Genomic DNA, 21,276 nt, shown 5'->3' with positions numbered 1-21,276 from the left:
AGCATTTGCTTTGTATCTTTGCTGTGATTTTAGCTTCCAATTAAAATAAATAAATTTCTATTAAAAAATAAATAGATAAACTTTCAGAGACTCCAATCATTCATATAAGGCCAGGGCAGCCTAGTGTGCTGCAGTCCATGGGGATGCAGAGAGTTGGACACTACTGAGCAACTGAACAATCACAATCATTCATCAAATCTCTTGTGATGATCTTCCACTATTAACATATTCATTAAATATTTTACAGCTTTTCCCTTAGGTTATTTGCCAGGAGTTTTTTTTTTTTTTTTAATTATTTTTAAGAGACTTTTCATCTGCTGTTTCTTATAAGGCATTATTTCTCAATATGTTTTGCCTACTTTTACTTTCACTTACAAAGTGATTTTTCAAATTTTTCTTATTCTTTTCTGAGTCCCACACACTGATTTCTGAGTTTTCTCAATTCTGATGTATGATGTCCTTTCAAAACTTGAGTTTTTTTTTCTTTTTCTCTATTTTTGGTTTTTATTGTTAAGCACATCATCATGCATGAAATGAGAATGTTTATACCTATGGAGAAGTTACTAAGCATTTCTGTAAAGTTTACTTATTCCCAAGTCTTTTTCTTTCTTTCTTTCTTTTTTTCATTTATTTTTATTAGTTGGAGGCTAATTACTTTACAATATTGTAGTGGTTTTTGCCATACATTGATATGAATCAGCCATGGATTTACATGTATTCCCCATCCTGATCCCCCCCCCCCAACCTCCCTCCCCATCCCATCCCTCTGGTTCTTCCCAGTGCACCAGCCCTGAGCACTTGTCTCATGCATCCAACCTGGGCTGATGACCTGTTTCACACTTGATAATATACATGTTTCAATGCTACTCTCTCAGATCATCCCACCCTCGCCTTCTCCCACAGAGTCCAAAAGTCTGTTCTATACATATGTGTCTCTTTTTCTGTTCTGTATATAGGGTTATCATTATTCTAATTGAAGTATAATTGTAATTTAATTGAACTACAGCACTGATAGCTTTAGATGCACAATATAGTGATTTGATATTTCTATACATTGTAAAGTGATCACCACAATAAGACTAGTTACCGTCTGTAACCAAATTATTCTCTTTGACTTTATTCTCATGGTGCACATTTTGTTCCCCAAACTAATTTGTTTTGTAAGGGATGTTTGTAAGTCTTCATCCCTCTCACCCAGCTCTCTCATCACCACATCCCTCTCCTCTCTGGCAACCACTTCTTTGTTCTCTGTATCGATGACTATGCTACTGTCTGGGTATGCTGGTTCATTGGTTTTGGTTTTCAGTTTCCACATACAAGTTACATCACACTGTACTTGTCACTCTGTCTGATTTACTTTCCTTAGCATAAAGCCTCTAGGTCCATCCATGTTGTCACAAATGACAAGGTTTCAGTCTTCTTTATGACTGAGTAACTATCCATGTAAACCACATCTTATCCATTCATCTCTTGATACACACTTTGAGAAGATCACCATAAGTGGAATTGCTAGATCATATGGTATTTCCATTTTTAATTTTTTGGGAAAACTCCATAATTAGTGTATATAACTTGAGATATTACCCAATAATGCACCCTAATATGTTTAGTTCATATTTTCTGTAACTGAATTATTTAGAGTGACACTTGGAGACCTCTAAAAACTGTAGAAGTGATTTTAATAAAATAATTTTCATCAGAAAGCAAATTTGGTTCTGTGTTATTGGATCAGTTGGGAGGATAAAGGTTGGAATTCTGATTTATGGAGAAAGAGACACAGAAAGTGTGGGAATGCATAAAAGTGTAGATTTTGCTACAGAGATTAAGCTCCTCCTGCTCACCAAAAAACAGAACAATAAATCCAGACGCAAGCTGTTGCAGTGAGGAATAGCAACTTTATTCAGAAATTCAACTGACCTGGAAGGTGATGAGCTAGTTTAGCCCCAAAGAACCATCTTACTCAGTTGATAATTCAAGCTTATTTTATACTAAAAGGGGATGGAGTATCACTTGTTGCAAACTTCTTGGTACCAGAATCCTTGCTTCTTGCAGCTGTACATGTAGATCTGGTCACAGTGTTCTTATAAACCTCCACAAAAACAAATGTTATTCTCTATTCTGCAACTTAAATATATATATTTGAGGTATAGTTGACTTACAGTGGTTAGGTGCACAACTAGGTGATTCAGCTATACATATACAAAGATATTAATTTTGATATTATTTTCCATCATAAGTTATTTTAAGGTTTTGAGTAGGGTACCCTGTGCCATACAGTGAACCTTTGTTGCTTGCTGCATATCTATTTTATAATTAGAAATCTAGCATTCTATTTATGCTAAGTCAAGCAACTGGAATCAAAGTGTCATAAATTTTTTAGTTAGGCAGAAATTCATGTTTTTTAAAATGTATGCATTGCACATATTATATATATGTATACAAAATAATTTCTACTACACTTGATAAACGCTTGAAAAAAGAACATCGAAAAAGAAGAGAAATTGGAAAGCATAAACTAAATGAAACAGTACCACTAAATATGAAATAGAAAAAGTGAAACAAACTAGATAAAAGTGAAAATTATCATACAGTCCAGTTGTTTTTAACCATGATCGCTCATTAGAAATCTATTACTATTTTCTTAATTGTTTTGGGTTTATTTTCTGTGGGTCTTTTCCTTGCCTTGTGTTTCCTGCCTTTCCTTTAGCATTTGTTGTAAAGCTGGTTTGGTGGTGTGAAATTCTCTTAACTTTCACTTGTCTGGAAAGCATTTTTGGATTGTATTCTGTCAAGTCTTCAAATTATACTCTTAATTATTGACTAAAACTGCAGTTAAGTTAGAATTGTAACCAAAATGACTCTTTCATGACTGTAAGGTCACACTGTGTTGTGTTTTGTGCAGAATATATGTATGTGAGTATAAAGAAGCAATGTCTGGAAATGAGTTGTAATAACGTGAAAACATTCTGGAAGAGTTTGTTTGCTTGTTTGGTCTAGGACCTAATGCCCTTTTTGTTAAAGTTGTATTTTGAAAAGATTCCAAGTCATATCTCACACCTCTGTTGATTCATGAATATATCATTGATGTTTGGCATCAAACATGATACTTACCACTTCTTTGGCATCTTGCGGGCACTTTTCCACTTCTCCGTGGGCATCAGGTATGAGCACCCTGCTTGGCCTGGCACTGCCTCTCATGAATTGCAGAAATGTTTCATTTTTTTTTTTTTTTTCTGCCCCATGGTTGGTTACACCTACTCTCCCTTGTGACACCCGCAGTTCTAAAGTCTTCATTATTGATCCTCTTGTCCTCGTGACTCAGCCTTAACTTTTGTCCTGAAAGAATATGTTGGGGGAAAACAGGGAGCCCTTGGCTCACAGAGTTTTTCCTTGCTTTCTCCTGACTCCTAATAAATACTGTAACAATGACCATAAATCACAGTTTCCATTTGTATCATGAAACCCACAAAGTAATAAAAGATATTAAATTGTTAGATACTAAATATATATATTTATTTTTCAATGACTATCATTTTCAAATCTTGAATATAACTAAAGATTTTTATGAGTAATATTCCCTATAGATTATCACATTTTCAGTATTATATCATATGAGTTTTTTGAAACTTAGGTGATCCTGTTCCACAGATTAATTTTCAAAATGCAATTTTCTTTGGTTTGGTTTGAAAACTATTTCTGTGGTTTTTTCAGAGGATTATATAAATGTATACATTTGTTACCAATGTTTCTCTAAAATAACTAAATGCATTTTTATAATTAACAAACCTTTCTAAACAAAAAACTGAAATTTTTATATGAATTTCTCTGAAAATTGATACTATTCTTCAGCTAGCAATATGGCTATTTTTAAATAGACACACATCCACACCTGTTAAAAGATTTTGAGAGGCAGATTGTAACTGTTAACCCTTATATATATTATCAGATTAAATAGAAGAATCTGAATTTGTTTCATGAAGAAAAAGATACTTTGCTGCTTTGTTTTCCAAAGGTATACTACAAATTTACACTCCAAACAGTAATGAATATGAATTCCAGTTGTTCAATACATACATCGCGTTTTGGTACTTTTGTCTTTTTCATTTTAGCCATCCTCTTGAATATGTGATGGATCCTAATTTTGCTTTAATACATATTTTTTCCTGATGGCTAATGATATTATGCATGTAAATTTTTGGGTCATCCCTTTCTTTTGCCAACTTTTATTGGGTTATTTGCCTTATTAATACATTGAACTTCTTTATATTTGGGAATATGAGTCTTTTCTTGGAAAAATATTTATTTCAAATAAATTTATTCATGCTTTGGCCTATGTATTTACTCTTATAAAATGCCTTTGGTAAGGAGAAGTTCTTATTGATAAAAAAGTCCATTTTCTTATCTTTTCCTGTGTGGTTATTTTTCAAATCCAGGTTAAGAGATAATTCCTACTCTAAGATTTTGAAAATATTTCCTTATACTTTATCTTCTATGAGACGATTCTTTATTTGAACTTATACCTATAATAAGAGAGACTTACCTGGTGGCTCAGACAGTAAAGCGTCTGCCTCCAATGCAGAAGAGCCGGGTTCGATCCATGGGTCTGGAAGATCCCCTGGAGAAGGAAATGGCAACCCACTCCAGTAATCTTGCCTGGAAAATCCTATGGATGGAGGAGCCTGGTAGGCTATAATCCACCGGGTCGCAAAGAGTCGGACATGACTGAGCGATTTCACTTTCACTTTATACCTATAACCTGTCTAGAATATATTTATGTGTTTAGTGTGAGGTTGTGTTGCTGTTTAGTCGCTAAGTCTGACGATGAAGTGAAGTGAAGTCGCTCAGTCGTATCCGACTCTTTGCGACCCCATGGACTGTACCCCACCAGGCTCCTTTGTCCATGCGATTCTCCAGGCAAGAATACTGGAGTGGGTTGCCATTTCCTTCTCCAGGGAATCTTCCCAACACAGGGATCAAACCCAGGTCTCCCGCATTGCAGGCAGGCGCTTTAACCTCCCAGAGCCTTGATAGCTGGTGGTAAATGATGACAATACCAGCAATTGTGATACAAAATGTTTTTGCTTTATACATTTTTTCTTATGTTATTAAGTGGAAGAATTACTTTAGTATTAGTGTTGGCTGTTCAGTCTTGTCTGACTTTGTGACCCCACGGACTCCATCAGGCTCCTCTGTCCGTGGAATTCTTCAGGTGAGAATACTGGAATGGGTAGCCTTTCCTTTCTCCAGAGGATCTTCCCTATCCAGGGATAAAACTTTGGTCTCTTACTTTGCAAGCAGATTCTTTACTGTCTCAGCCACCAGGGATTGATCTTCTTGCTAACATTTTACCATTAATTGGAAGCTATCTACCTCACTAGTAAACTTTTTGCTATAAAGTTAATTTCACCTTCATGGATTGCTTCCCTATCTGATATTGTTAGGTAGGAAGTTAGATGTGAGCAATGAGGGTTGGCCTAGCCGAAAAAGATTCAAGCTGGTCACTATAAATCCCACCCCAGACAAGCCCCAATGTGGCCCAGGAGAGCTCAAAGATATGCTTCAAAATAACCACAGAGACTCTTCCAACTCCACCTATGTGCCCTAGGCATGCAGTGAATACAGACTAACCACAGGGGCTTCCCCAACTCCTATACACTTGCCCTTGATGCACAGCTGTGTCCTCAAGTGACCTTAGGCAGCTGTAGCCTATTAAGTGTTAATAAATATTCTATATGTACACAGATCTGATTAGAACAGACTGAATTATAGAAAAGACATGTGCAATACAGCGTGTTGTTATATAACTTACAACTGTCAATTAAAACTGCCAGTCCATACCCACCTAGAATATGCAAAAGTCCTGTCTTGAAAACCCTTCTTATCTCATCATTCCATCACCAGGGCCTGTCTTGGCCTGGTCCACCTCTCCCTTGAGCTGTTATTTTGGGTTCTTTCCTTAATAAACTTGTTTTAGCCATGAGTAAGGCTTTGGATTTCTTCTTTGGGTCCTTACTAAGAATCGAGGTCCACAAGGGAGGATCCTCTTTTACCTTCCCCAAATCTGATAACAATACCAGTAATAGAGCTCAACCTCAGAATGAGAGAGTTATTTGAATGCAAAATGTTATTGAAAATACAGTGTCATGGGTCACAATATGAAAGCAGGTCATATTCAGGAGTGGTGACCGATTATCCCAAATGTCTGCTTACATCTGACAGGTTGTGATGCTGTCTTCAGAACATTTCCTATGGGATTTCTGCAATATCTAATGTCTGTACAAGAAGAACTTGCTACTGCTGTATTGCTTGGTAAAAAAAGGCATCATTATATTTTTTCAGTCCCATCTTTCAGAAATTATTCCTATTCTTGGGGAGAAAGGTAAAAGAAGACTCTGAGTTGTTTTTTTACTTGTATCTGTCAAAAATACTAGACATCTGGGATTCCAGCTCTTTAAATTATGCTGAAAACCTGCTCAATATGTCATTATTAATAATATGCATACTATATTGTATTTTAAAATATCAGCATTACTATAAATCAAGGAGAAATCATGTTAAGGTTAAATGGAAGAATGTTTTTATATCACTTTTATATATAGATAAATTAACAATAAAATGTATAACAATAATTCTAAGATTCTCATCTTTCTCATATTAGTCACCAAGTTCTGTGAATTTTGCTTGTAAATATACATCTTCCATTCATATAACTTAACTTATTCTAAATTTTCTAAATTTTAAATTTAGATATTTATACTGGATAGAATACTGGAGTGGGTTGTCATTGCCAATGAATATTCAGGACTAATTTCCTTTAGGATAAATTTTGGATAAATTTTAGATAAATATTCTAAATATTCTAAATTTTATCCTCACTTTCACCATGTTTTTGTACATATTGTAAAGAGAAGTTACTTGTACCACATAGCAAGTGATTACATTTCAAACACATCATATTTATCTTAGACCTGTGTTTGAGTTGCTTTTTGGTTTGCAATGTCTTTCTCGCCTCTTTTGCATGGAATTCTTGGTGACACTTCAAGAATCAGCTTGTGTTTCACTCTTCTTATTCTCATATTTATCCTCTACCTTGTCCTCCATGGCACAAAAATAATTTCAACATAAACCAAGCGTCCCTTTCCGTGGAATTTTGGATTCTGTTGTCAGATTGTGGGATTGCACTTAGTCCTTGTGTTCTACTATTACTAATGGGGATGATAAATGTATCATGTGATTAAATTAGGTAATGATTATAATAGGCTTAGGAACAAGAAGATCCTATGTCTATTATATTTCTATTTAATTTATTGTAATATGATTGTTGATTTTTCTTATCTTACATTTCTGAGGTATCATGAGCTCATTAAGGAAGATTCTGACTATTACATAGCTTGTTAGTGATAGGTCAGTTCAGTTCAGTCGCTCAGTCATGTCCAATTCATTGCGACCCCATGGGCTAGAGCACGCCAGGTTTCCCTGTCCATCACCAACTCCCAGAGCTTGTTCAAACTCATGTCCATCGAGGTGGTAATGCCATCCAACCATCTCATCCTCTGCCATCCCTTTCTCCTCCTGCTTTCAATCTTTTCTAGCACCAGGGTCTTTTCATCACATCAGGTGGCCAAAGTATTGGAGCTTCAGCATCAGTCCTTTCAATGAATGGTTTAGTCACTAAGTTGTATCCAACACTTATGGCCCCATGGATTATAGCCTGCCAGGCTCCTCTATCCATGGGATTCTCCAGCAAGAATACTGGAGTGGGTTGCCATTGCCAATGAATATTCAGGACTAATTTCCTCTAGTATCCACTGGTTTGATCTCCTTGTATGCCAAGGGACTCTCAAGAGTCTTCTATAATACATTGTTCAAAAGCATCAATTTTTTGGCACTCAGTTTTCTTTATGGTCCAACATGGTCTTCTCATATCTATACATGACTATTGGAAAAACTACAGCTTATGGACAGGTCAGTTTTCATGTAATTTAAACATAGAGTGATTCCTAGTCTAAAATTTTGTTTATTAATTTTTATAATAAACTGACTCTATCTAATCAGGTGGTGGTATTGAAGGCTAATATAATGTGTGCTAATATTTTTGCAAACTACAATATTCTATATAAATATATATGTGTATACATATATAAAACACCAAAATTTACCTTGCAATTTTCCTCTCTAATCACTAAAAAGAAGGGAAAAAAGGGATATTTTTCTTTCTTAATGAAAATTGTATGAGTAATACTGTCAAAGTTAAGGCAAATTATGAAAAAATTCAGAATGAGCTCTCTGGAGAAAATATGCAAAAGCCACCATATGTTTTCTTGTTTTTACCTTTCATTATTCATGAGTCCAGGGGCAGTTGTTACAGACATAAACTCCATGTGAAACTGGACAGCTTATTTATTTTGAATAAGGAAAATGGTTGATGCCTCACATTAACAGCTTTTAGTACTTTGAGAAAATGTTTCCTGAACTCTCTCCTCACCAATACACATTCTCACATGTGATATTATAAGAAAACCATTTTACTAATATCATGTTAAATATGGCTATTTCATAATCATAAAAGTCATATATATATATATATAAGGTATCAATAATACAGTCAAAATTTTCAAACAGATTTAAGGTATTTACATTTTACCACCTAGACTTTTACATACCAAGAAAATTGTATTAGTTAAAAAAATGTAATGACTATATTTGGCTAATATATTTAAAGATATCCAGGGCATCACAAATGCCCAAATTACATAGGGTAGATTTTTGTGCCAAATTCTTAATGTTTTATGAAATTACTGCTCATAAAAGAGAAAGAGATTGTGAGCAAGTGGTTTTTTACTGTGTATTTTGTATTATTCTCTGATTTCTTACCTTTGGCTACCATTTTCTTCCAGATGTGCTCTTTATCTTTTCTTTTAATTATATATAAAAAAAGCTTTAATGTGATCTATATCTTTACTTGGCTTCATACCTCAGAAAAATATTATTTTACATACTATTTAATCACCATGATAAAAAAAATTGTAGAATTAAAGAAAGTAATACTGTTAATGAAACATGTAGAAAGTAGTTATTTAATAAATATTAGACAATTTTTTTCCTGTAATTGAGATCTAATCTTACTGCACTGTGGTCAGAAAAGATGACTGGAATGATTTCAATTTTTCTGAATTTTCCAAGACCAGATTTATGGCCCAGGATGTGATCTATTCTGGAGAAGGTTCCATGTGCACTTGAGAAAAAGGTGAAATTGATTGTTTTGGGGTGAAATGTCCTATAGATACCAATTAGGTCTAGCTGGTCCATTGTATCATTTAAGGTTTGTGTTTCCTTGTTGATTTTCTGTTTAGTTGATCTATCCATAGTTGTGAGTGGGGTATTAAAGTCTCCCACTATTATTGTGTTACTATTAATTTCCTCTTTCATACTCATTAGCGTTTGCTGTACATATTGCGGTGCTCCTATGTTGGGTGCATATATATTTATAATTGTTATATCTTCTTCTTGGATTGATCCTTTGATCATTATGTAGTGTCCTTCTTTGTCTCTTTTCACATCCTTTATTTGAAGGTTTATTTTATCTGATATGAGTATTGTGAGTCCTGCTTTCTTTTGGTCTCCATTTGTGTAAAATATTTTTTTTTTTTCCAGCCCTTCACTTTTAGTCTGTATGTGTCTCTGGTTTTGAGGTGGGTCTCTTGTAGACAGCATATATAGGGGTCTTGTTTTTGTATCCATTCAGCCAATCTTTGTCTTTTGGTTGGGGCATTCAACCCATTTACATTTAAGGTAATTAAATGAAAACACAACAACCCAAAACCTATGGGACACTGTAAAAGCCGTGCTAAGGGGAAGGTTCATAGCATTACAGGCTTACATCAAGAAACAAGAAAAAAGCCAAATAAATAACCTAACTCTACACCTAAAGCAATTAGAGAAGGAAGAAATGAAGAACCCCAGGGTTAGCAGAAGAAAAGAAATCTTAAAAATTAGGGCAGAAATAAATGCAAAAGAAACTAAAGAGACCATTGCAAAAATCAACAAAGCTAAAAGCTGGTTTTTTGAAAAAATAAACAAAATTGACAAACCATTAGCAAGACTCATTAAGAAACAAAGAGAGAAGAACCAAATTAACAAAATAAGAAATGAAAAGGGTGAGATCATAACAGACAACACTGAAATGCAAAGGATCATAAGAGACTACTACCAGCAGCTCTATGCCAATAAAATGGACAACTTGGATGAAATGGACAAATTCTTAGAAAAGTATAACTTTCCAAAACTGAACCAGGAAGAAATAGAAGATCTTAACAGAACCATCACAAGCAAGGAAATCGAAACTGTAATAAAAAAACTTCCAGGAAAAAAAAACCCAGGACCAGATGGCTTCACAGCTGAATTCTACCAAAAATTTAGAGAAGAGATAACACCTATCTTATTCAAACTCTTCCAGAAAATTGCAGAAGGTAAACTTCCAAACTCATTCTATGAGGCCACCATCACCCTAATTCCAAAACCAGACAAAGATGCCACAAAAAAAGAAAACTACAGGCCAATATCACTGATGAACATAGATGCAAAAATCCTTAACAAAATTCTAGCAAACAGAATCCAACAACATATTAAAAAAATCATACACCATGACCAAGTGGGCTTTATCCCAGGAATGCAAGGATTCTTCAATATCCGCAAGTCAATCAATGTAATACACCACATTAACAAATTGGAAGATAAAAACCATATGATTATCTCAATAGATGCAGAGAAAGCCTTTGACAAAATTCAACACTCATTTATGATTAAAACTCTCCAGAAAGCAGGAGTAGAGGGAACACACCTCAACATAATAAAAGCTATATATGACAAAACCCACAGCAAGCATCACCCTCAATGGTGAAAAATTGAAAGCATTTCCCCTGAAATCAGGAACAAGACAAGGGTGTCCACTTTCACCACTACTATTCAATATAGTCTTGGAAGTTTTGGCCACAGCAATCAGAGCAGAAAAAGACGTAAAAGGAATCCAGATAGGAAAAGAAGAAGTGAAACTCTCGCTGTTTGCAGATGACATGATCATCTACATAGAAAACCCTAAAGACTCTTCCAGAAAATTACTAGAGCTAATCAATGAATATAGTAAAGTTGCAGGATATAAAATTAACACACAGAAATCCCTTGCATTCCTATATACTAACAATGAAAAAACAGAAAGAGAAATTAAGGAAACAATACCATTCACCATTGCAATAAAAAGAATAAAATACTTAGGAGTATATCTACCTAAAGAAACAAAAGACCTGTACATAGAAAACTATAAAACACTGATGAAAGAAATCAAAGAGGACACAAACAGATGGAGAAACATACCGTGTTCATGGATTGGAAGAATCAATATTGTCAAAATGGCTATTCTACCCAAAGCAATCTATAGATTCAATGCAACCCCTATCGCAATCCCTATCAAGCTACCAACGGTATTTTTCACAGAACTAGAACAAATAATTTCACAATTTGTATGGAAATACAGAAAACCACGAATAGCCAAAGTAATCTTGAGAAAGAAGAATGGAACTGGAGGAATCAACCTGCCTGACTTCAGACTCTACTACAAAGCCACAGTCATCAAGACAGTATGGTACTGGCACAAAGACAGAAATATAGATCAATGGAACAGAATAGAAAGCCCAGAGATAAATCCATGAACCTATGGACACCTTATCTTTGACAAAGGAGGCAAGGATATACAATGGAAAAAAGACAACCTCTTTAACAAGTGGTGCTGGGAAAATTGGTCAACCACCTGTAAAAGAATGAAGCTAGAACACTTTTTAACACCATACACAAAAATAAACTCAAAATGGATTAAAGATATAAATGTAAGACCAGAAACTATAAAACTCCTAGAGGAGAACATAGGCAAAACACTCTCTGACATAAATCACAGCAGGATCCTCTATAACCCACCTCCCAGAATATTGGAAATAAAAGCAAAACTAAACAAATGGGATCTAATGAAACTTAAAAGCTTCTGCACTACAAAGGAAACTATAAGTAAGGTGAAAAGACAGCCCTCAGATTGGGAGAAAATAATAGCAAATGAAGCAACAGACAAAGGATTAATCTCCAAAATATACAAGCAACTCCTGAAGCTCAATTCCAGAAAAATAAATGACCCAATCAAAAAATGGGTCAAAGAACTAAACAGACATTTCTCCAAAGAAGACATACAGATGGCTAACAAACACATGACAAGATGTTCAACATCACTCATTATTAGAGAAATGCAAATCAAAACCACAATGAGGTACCCTTACACGCCAGTCAGGATGGCTGCTATCCAAAAGTCTACAAGCAATAAATGCTGGAGAGGGTGTGGAGAAAAGGGAACCCTCTTACACTGTTGGTGGGAATGCAAACTAGTACAGCCACTATGGAAAACAGTGTGGAGATTTCTTAAAAAACTGGAAATAGAACTGCCATATGACCCAGCAATACCACTTCTGGGCATACACACCAAGGAAACCAGATCTGAAAGAGACACGTGCACCTCAATGTTCATCTCAGCACTGTTTATACTAGCCAGGACATGGAAGCAACCTAGATGCCCATCAGAAGATGAATGGATAAGGAAGCTGTGGTACATATATACCATGGAATATTACTCAGCCGTTAAAAAGAATTCATTTGAATCAGTTCTAATGAGATGGATGAAACTGGAGCCCATTATACAGAGTGAAGTAAGCCAGAAAGATAAAGAACATTACAGCATACTAACACATATATATGGAATTTAGAAAGATGGCAAAGATAACCTTATATGCAAAACAGATAAAGAGACACAGATGTACAGAACACACTTCTGGAATCTGTGGGAGAAGGTGAGGGTGGGATGTTTCGAGAGAACAGCATTTATATTATCTATAGTGAAACAGATAACCAGCCCAGGTTGGATGCATGAGACAAGTACTCAGGTCTGGTGCACTGGGAGGACCCAGAGGAGTCGGGTGGAGAGGGAGGTGGGAGGGGGGATCGGGATGGGGAATACGTGTAACTCTATAGATGATTCGTGTCAATGTATGACAAAACCCACTGAAATGTTGTGAAGTAATTGGCCTCCAACTAATAAAATAAAATTTAAAAAAATAATAATTAATTCAGGAATAAGATGAGAATACCAATGATCATTTTTTTAGAATTATTCTGGAAGTTTTAGTTAATACAATTGGACAAAAAAATTAAAAGATTTAGTTGTGGGGAATAAAAGAAAGAAACTTAACTATAATCTAGGTAACGTGATTACTAATTTTAGAAAACCGTCATAAACTAATGACCAAAAATATTAGTACTAGTATTAGTACTATATAGTACTAATAGTACTATAAGTATTATTACTAATAGCAGTTTGATAAGTTGTCCAATTATCTTAAGAAACATGTAAAATTAATAATTTTTATATTTTGGTTATAAGTGTTTACAAAATATACAATAAAATGCCTGCTCACAAAAATAAATAAATAAATAAATATTAGATACATCAGGTATTATTTTAAAAAGAAAAACATTGGGGACCACAAAACCACTTGTAAATTTCTGGTTACAACATATTCCATAGTTATATATTTCTAATAGTCAATAAAACACAGTTATATCATTATGTCTCAGCCTTCTGATGATAGATGGAATACATTGTCAATATTAAAATATTCTCAGGATCCGTGCATGATATAGTTCTAAAATATATAGACTTACTAATTTTATTCTCTTTTGGAATCAGTTTCATGACAGAATTAGGAATTAACATTTACTCTTAAATAGTGGAAGATTGAGAAAAAATCTTCTTTAAGAAGTATTAGTCTTTAGTTTAGCAGAGTTCATTTTCTATTTAGGTTAAATGTAGATCAGTTAGCCATTATTTTAATCATACTTTTTAAATTTATATATTTAGAAATTAGAAAGCCAAATATAAAACATGTAGTGAGTGGAATGGTTGCCAAATCTGTTAGAACCCATAACTACTCAGAAATACACACTCCTTCCTTGGCCACAGGGGATGATGGAACAGATGTAAATGGATAGAGGGATTTCATACATAAAACTTGAATAGAATGATGATAAATGTTATGCCTGAGTGTTTCTGAACCCTAAATAAAAATGTGACTCAAACTGAAGGAATAAAGTAACATATTCCATAGGAAGTAAGAATGGCTTTTATCCTGAAACTTGAGAAAAAATTTGAATATAAATTAATGGAAGGGAGTGATTTATGGGGGGAGGGGATGTTCTGGAAAAGAGCAGTCCTAGAAATTGAAGGATCTCTTACTACCTAAAGCTGTTTGCATAAATAGCAAACACAGATGCACTTAAAATTGCAATGTGTTTTCTAACTTTCATGCACACATGAACATGTACATATGCACACACACAGATAGACCCACCTCCTCTTTTTTATTCTATGACCAAGATAAATGAAAAACTGAGTAGAGGTAAGAAAGGAAATCTTCCTATGATTTAGAGGTGGGGGTATATAGGGAAATGAACAAGGCATTTAGATGCTTATCTATTTCCCTGTAATAGTTGCTATCTTAGACTAGGCACATACACATTCTTCAAAACAATAGCATAGTTCTCATTGCACTGGAGATGCCATACTGGTTTCCAAAACACTCAAAGAGCATGAAAATTAGAGTGAAAAGTCACTCTGTCATGGCACAACGCTTTTGCAGAGCCTGAAACCCTGTCTTTTTGCATGGGTCTCAACTTCTGTATCCACCTTGTCCCTCAGATTTATAACATCAACTGTCTAGAGCCATCCTACCACTAGAGTGAGGGCACATGAACCCATGGATTCAATGTAATGCATCCAATTTATAAACTCAGTTTTTAAAATATCAGAAAGTTTTCATGGTGTATACTAACTTTCCCTAGAACAGCATTTATATTCAGTGCTATGCATTCCACTGAAATCATGTTCTAGTCATGAATCTGAAGCAGTGACAGCTGGTGGTTTCTGAAGCGATCAGCATCCTTTTGCAAATCTCTGCCTCAGGCCAAGGCGTTATAGAGACCAAGAGTCCCCTAGGGCTTCCTAGGTGGCTCAGTGATAAAAATCAGCCTGCAACACAGGAGACATCGTTCAATCCCTGGCTTGGGAAGATCCCCTGGAGACGGAAATGGCAACCCTCCCCAGTATTCTTGCCTGGAAAATTCCATGGACTGAGCAACCTTACCGGGTATAGTCCACAGGGTTGCAAACAAGTTGGGCATGACTGTGGAACTAAACAACAAACAGAAGAGTCCTTTAATCTCCCCAAAGGAGGGAGAAGGAGTGGAAGTGAGGTGGGAGGTAATCAGGTTGATAGGAATCTATCAAAGTTATAACTCTTAATTCTCAGAGCCTTCTTCTTTCCCAAACAAAACTAGAAATTTCAAACTAAAGACCATTTTAAATTACATTATAATGTTGCTACTCCAGTGATCAAACTGGAGAACTTGAGTTCAGGTAGATGTATTTTCTGCATTTCCAAGAAATAAGAGACTCTTAGTGTGCCCACAAAAGTATTGTGGTTCTTTGGCCTGCACTAAATTTCTCATTTTCTTCACTATAAGATCTTCAAGTTAGTAAGGAGTAGATATCTGAGCTAGAAATTCTGGCTGTCTAGTTTAACTGAAATATTTTGCAATAGTTGTTTTTCAAACTCTGTAGCATCAATAGATACTTCATTCCAGAAGATTACAGGTGATAATTTAAGCTTTTTTTTTTTTTTGCCACTGGATTACATTTACTTCCACTCTCACGATTCCCTGAAGAATAAGCTACTATCATCTTCTAATCTAACCAAATCAGACAACCAATTCCAGATTCCCAGCTTTAAGGGTCTCTTTCCTGGAACCACGACTATAGCAGATAGTTTCTATTTTGTCTCTTTTTGTCCATGATTAATTTTTCAAGAAAACAAAGTGTTATATAATTGATCACATTAATTCTCATATAACTTACCGTTCATATAGTTGTGTATTTGTTCCTCTCATCACTCCTTTAAATAGAAATTTAAATGTATATATTTTTGTGGCAACTCTTCTGAGGAGGAAACTGTATAAGAAATATAAATATAAATAAAATGTATAATAAATATATATAATATAATAAAATATTAACTATCTGTATAATGCATAGTATTTATAGTAATAAACATAATAACAAATATATAAATAATACATAGTTTTAATAATATAAAATTATATAAATATATATAAATAATAAAAATAAAACTATTTTATATTTCATGTATTATATAATAATAAATATACACATATGTGTATATATAATTCTTATATATTTAATCCCTATATATATGTGTATATACACATAAACATAGTAATTATCCTCTCATATTTGAAGATGATCTAGTTGATAAAATTTTAATTCCAGCATTTTTTGTGTAATTGTTTAAAATTAATTTTTACTGGAGTATAGTTGATTAAAAATGTTTATTTCATTTCTAATATATAATAAAATGAATCAGCATACATATATATATAAATATCCCCTCCCTTTTGAATTTCCTTCCCATTCAGATCACCAGAGAGCATTAAGTAGAGTTCTTTTTACTGTACATTATGTTCTTATTAGTTATGTTTTAAAATACATGAACTATTATATTATATTTCAGTATCAAATGCTATTACTGAGCAGTCTGATGTCTACCCCAATTACTGCCACAGTCTCAGATGCATGACACTCTTCAGAATATCAGCTTTGTTGTCTAAAATTTTGGATGGGGAAACAGTTACAGGCAAGGCCCTAACTTGTACATATCTCTTCTAGTTTAAATTTAAATCTAGTTAAATTTTATATAAAATTGCCAAAGATGCATTGGATCATAGAAAAAACAAGAGAATTCGAGAAAAACATCTACTTCTGCTTCATTGACTACACTAAAGCCTTTGACTGTGTGAATCAAAACAAACTGTGGAAAATTCTTCAAGAGATGGGAATACCAGACCACCTTACTTGCATCCTGAGAAACCTGTATGCAGGTCAAGAAGCAACAGTTAGAACAGGACATGGAACAACAGACTAGTTCCAAATTGGGGAAGGAGAATGTCAAGTCTGTATATTGTCACCCTGCTTATTTAACTTTTATGCAGATTATATCATGCAAAATGCCAGACTGGATGAAGAACAAACTGGAATCAAGATTGCTGGGAGAAATATCAATAACCTCAGATAGGCAGATGACACCACTCTTAGGCAGAAAGCAAAGAGGAACTAAAGAGACTTTTTTTTTTAATTGTTCATTAAAGCCTTTATTGTAAAACCATCTGAAGATATTTAGTAACTGTGAACTCTTGACAGAATAAATTTCATTTCCACTTGTTTAAAAAAAAAAGCCTGCTCTGCTGTAGCCAACTAGATTTTTAAAGTTTCAGCTCAATAATTTGATATTGCTTTTCAGTGATACAAAGGAATGCTTCTCTATCATAGCAAATAAGGTAAACGTTATTGTCCACATTGATGACAAAGTCCTTTCACATTCCAGGTTGTAAATCTACTTCTAACAAGTTCCCCCACTTCACACCCCAGCATCAAGGAATCTTTATACTCAAGCCAAAAATACTTTGCAAAATGATTATTTTCAACATGTAGAATGATAGCATGCTTTGTCCAGGTAAAGTCATTTAATTTACTAGGTCTTTGTCTTGGTCACCACATTGAAATTTATTTCTTTCAAAGCTGAAGTTTTATGAGTCATATCTAGGTCTTGTTATGTTAGAAGACACTTAAAAAAAAAAAAAGATTAGAAACAGTAATGATCTCCATTCTTTAGTAGCTATTCAAAATAGTGAATTCATTCTAGATAATTCATTTGGGAGAAATACTGACAAACTAAGGTGTAGTCAGAATAAGGCGGTAAAGATGCTAGTAGTCTTCGAGATGCATGTTTATCAAAGGAATTGGAAAAGAAGAAAGGTATTTGGACGGCAGTCATGGAAGGAGTACATGTTTTGTTGTTGCTTCAGAGAGCTTATCTAGGTGGGATACTTGAGGCTGACATACGTAAACTATTAATACTGTGCATAAAATAAAATACTAATGAGAACCTACTGTATAGCACAGGGAACTCAACTCAATGCTCTGTGGTAACCTAAATGGAAAGGATTTTTTTTTAAAAAATGGAGGGTATAAATGTATATGTATAGCTGATTCATTTTTCTGTACATTAGAGACTAACACAACGTTGTAGAGCAAATTTAGTGCCTAGTCATTCAGTCATGTCCTACTCTTTGTGACCCTTTGGACTATAACCCTCCAGGTTCCTCTGTCCATGGGATTTTCCAGGCAAGAATGCTGGAGTAGATTGTCATTACATTCCTTTCTCCAGGGGATCTTCCTGACTCAGGGACTGAAACTGCATCTCCTGTCCCCTGCATCCACTGGATTTCAGGTGGATTCTTTACCTGCTGAACAACTATGTTGTTTTTCAGTTGCTCAGTCATGTCCAACTCTTTGCAAACCCGTGGACTGCAGCACGCCAGGCTTCCCTGCCCCTCACAATCTCCTGGAGTTTGCCCAAAATCATGTCCAGTCATGAATCAGTCATGGCATCCAACCATCTCATCCTTTGTCACCCCTTCTCTTCTTTTAATATTTTTTTTCTTTTTAAATTATTCTTTATTGAAAGATAATTGCTTTACAGAATATTGTTATTTTCTGTCAAACTTCAACATGAATTAGCCATAGGTATACATATATCCTCTCCCTTTTAAACCTCCCTCCCATCTCCCACCCCATCCCACCCCTCTAGGTTAATACAGAGCCCCTGTTTGAGTTTCCTGAACCATAGAGCAAATCCCTGTCTATTTTACATATGGTATTATTAGTTTTCATGTTACTCTTCCCATACATCTCACCTTCTCCTCCCCTCTCCCCATGTCCATAAGTCCATTCTCTATGTCTGCTTCTCTATTGCTGCCCTGTAAATAAGTTCTTCAGTACCATTTTTGTAGATTCTGTATATAGGCATTAGAATATGGTATTTATCTTTCTCTTTCTGACTCGCTTCACTCTGTATAATAGGTTTTATGTCCATCCACCTCATCAGAACTGACTCAAATGTGTTCCTTTTTATGGTGGACTCATATTCCTTTGTATATATGTACCACAATTCTTTATCCATTCATCTGATTGTGGACATCTAGGTTGCTTCCATGTCCTAGCTATTGTAAATAGTGCTGCAATGAACAATGAGATACATGTGTCTTTTTCACTTTTGGTTTCCTCGGGGAATATGCCTAGGATTTGGATTGCTGGGTCCTATACAGAGGATGAGATGGCTGGATGGCATCACCGACTCGATAAACATGTGTTTGAGTAAACTCTGGGAGTTTGTGATAGACAGAGAGGTCTGGCGTGCTGCGATTCATGGGGTCGCAAAGAGTGGGACATGACTGAGCCACTGAACTGAACTGATGCTGGTTTTACAGAGAAGGCAATGGCAACCCACTCCAGTACTCTTGCCTGGAAAATTCCATGGATGGAAGGTCCTGGTAGGCTGCAGTCCATGGAGTTCCTAGGAGTCGAACATGACTGAGCAACTTCACTTTCACATTTCATTTTCATGCATTGGAGAAGGAAATGGCAACCCACTCCAGTATTCTTGCCTGGAGAATCCCAGGGATTGGGGAACCTGGTGGGCTGCCGTCTATTGGGTCTAACAGAGTCGGATATGACTGAAGTGACTTAGCAACAGTAGCAGCAGCATGCTGGTTTTATTCCTGTTTTTTTTTTTTTTTTAAGGAATCTCCATATCGTCTTCCATAGTGGCTGTATCAATTTACATTCCCACCATCAGTGCAAGAAGATTCCCTTTTCTCCATACCCTCTCCAGCATTTATTGTTTGTAGACTTTATGATGATGGCCATTCTGACTGGTGTGAGGTGATATGGCATTGTATTTTTGATTTGCATTTCTCTAATAATGAGTGGTGTTGAGCATCTTTTCATGTGTTTGTTAGCCATCTGTATGTCTTCTTTGGGGAAATGTATGTTTATGTCTTTTTTCTCACTTTTTGATTGGGTTGTTTGTTTTTCTGGCATTGAGTTGTATGAGCTTCTTTCATATTTTGGTAATTAATCCTTTGTCAGTTGTTTCATTTGCTATTATTTTCTCCCATTCTGAGGGTTGTCTTTTCACCTTGTTTATAGTTTTCTTTGTTTTGCAAAAGCTTTTAAGTTTAGTCAGGTCCCACGTGTTTACTTTTGTTTTTATTTCCATTTCTCTAAGAGGTGGGGCATAGAGGATTTTGCTTTGATTTATGTCATTGACTGTTCTGCCTATGTTTTCCTCTAAGAGTTTTATAGTTTCTGGTCTTACATTTAGGTCTTTAATAGACTTTGAGTTTGTATATTGTGTTAGGGAGTGTTCTAATTTCATTCTTTTCATGTAGCTGTCCAGTTTTCCCAACTCCATTTATTGAAGAGGCTGTCTTTGCCCCATTGTATATTTTTGCCTCTTTTGTTGAAAACAAGGTACCCATAGGTGCATGGGTTTATTTCTGGGTTTTCTATCTTGTTCCGTTGGCCTATATTTCTGTTTTTGTGCCAGTAACATGCTGTCTTGATGACTGTAGTTTTGCAGTATAATCTGAAGTCAGGAAAGTTGATTCCTCCAGCTCCATTCTTCTTTTTCAAGACTGCTTTGTCTATTCAGGGTCTTTTGTGTTTCCATATGAATTGTGAATTTTTTTGTTCTAGTTCTGTGAAAACCGTCACTGATAATTTGATAGAGATTGCATTGAATCTGTAGATTGCATTTGTAGTATAGTCATTTTCACAATATTGATTCTTCCTACCCAGAAACTTGGAATATCTCTCCATCTGTTTATGTTGTCTTTAATTTCTTTCATTAGTTCAATTCAGTTCAGTTCAGTTGCTCAGTCATGTCTGACTCTTTGCGACCTTGTGAATTGCAGCACACCAGGCCTCCCTGTCCATCAACAACTCCTGGAGTTTACTCAAACCCATGTCCATCAAGTTGGTGATGCCATCCAACCATGTCATCCTCTGTCGTCCACTTCTCCTCTTGCCCCCAATCCCTCCCAGCATCAGGGTCTTTTCAAATGAGTCAACTATTCGCATGAGGTGGCCAAAATAATGGAGTTTCAGCCTCAGCATAAGTCCTTCCAAGGAACACCCAGGACTGATCTCCTTTAGGATGGACTGGTTGGATCTCCTTGCAGTCCAAGGGACTCTCAAGAGTCTTCTGCAACATC

Source organism: Muntiacus reevesi, chromosome 5 (genome assembly GCF_963930625.1).
Source record: "Muntiacus reevesi chromosome 5, mMunRee1.1, whole genome shotgun sequence".
NCBI lineage: Eukaryota > Metazoa > Chordata > Mammalia > Artiodactyla > Cervidae > Muntiacus > Muntiacus reevesi.
Note: the sequence above shows the minus strand (reverse complement) of the source record.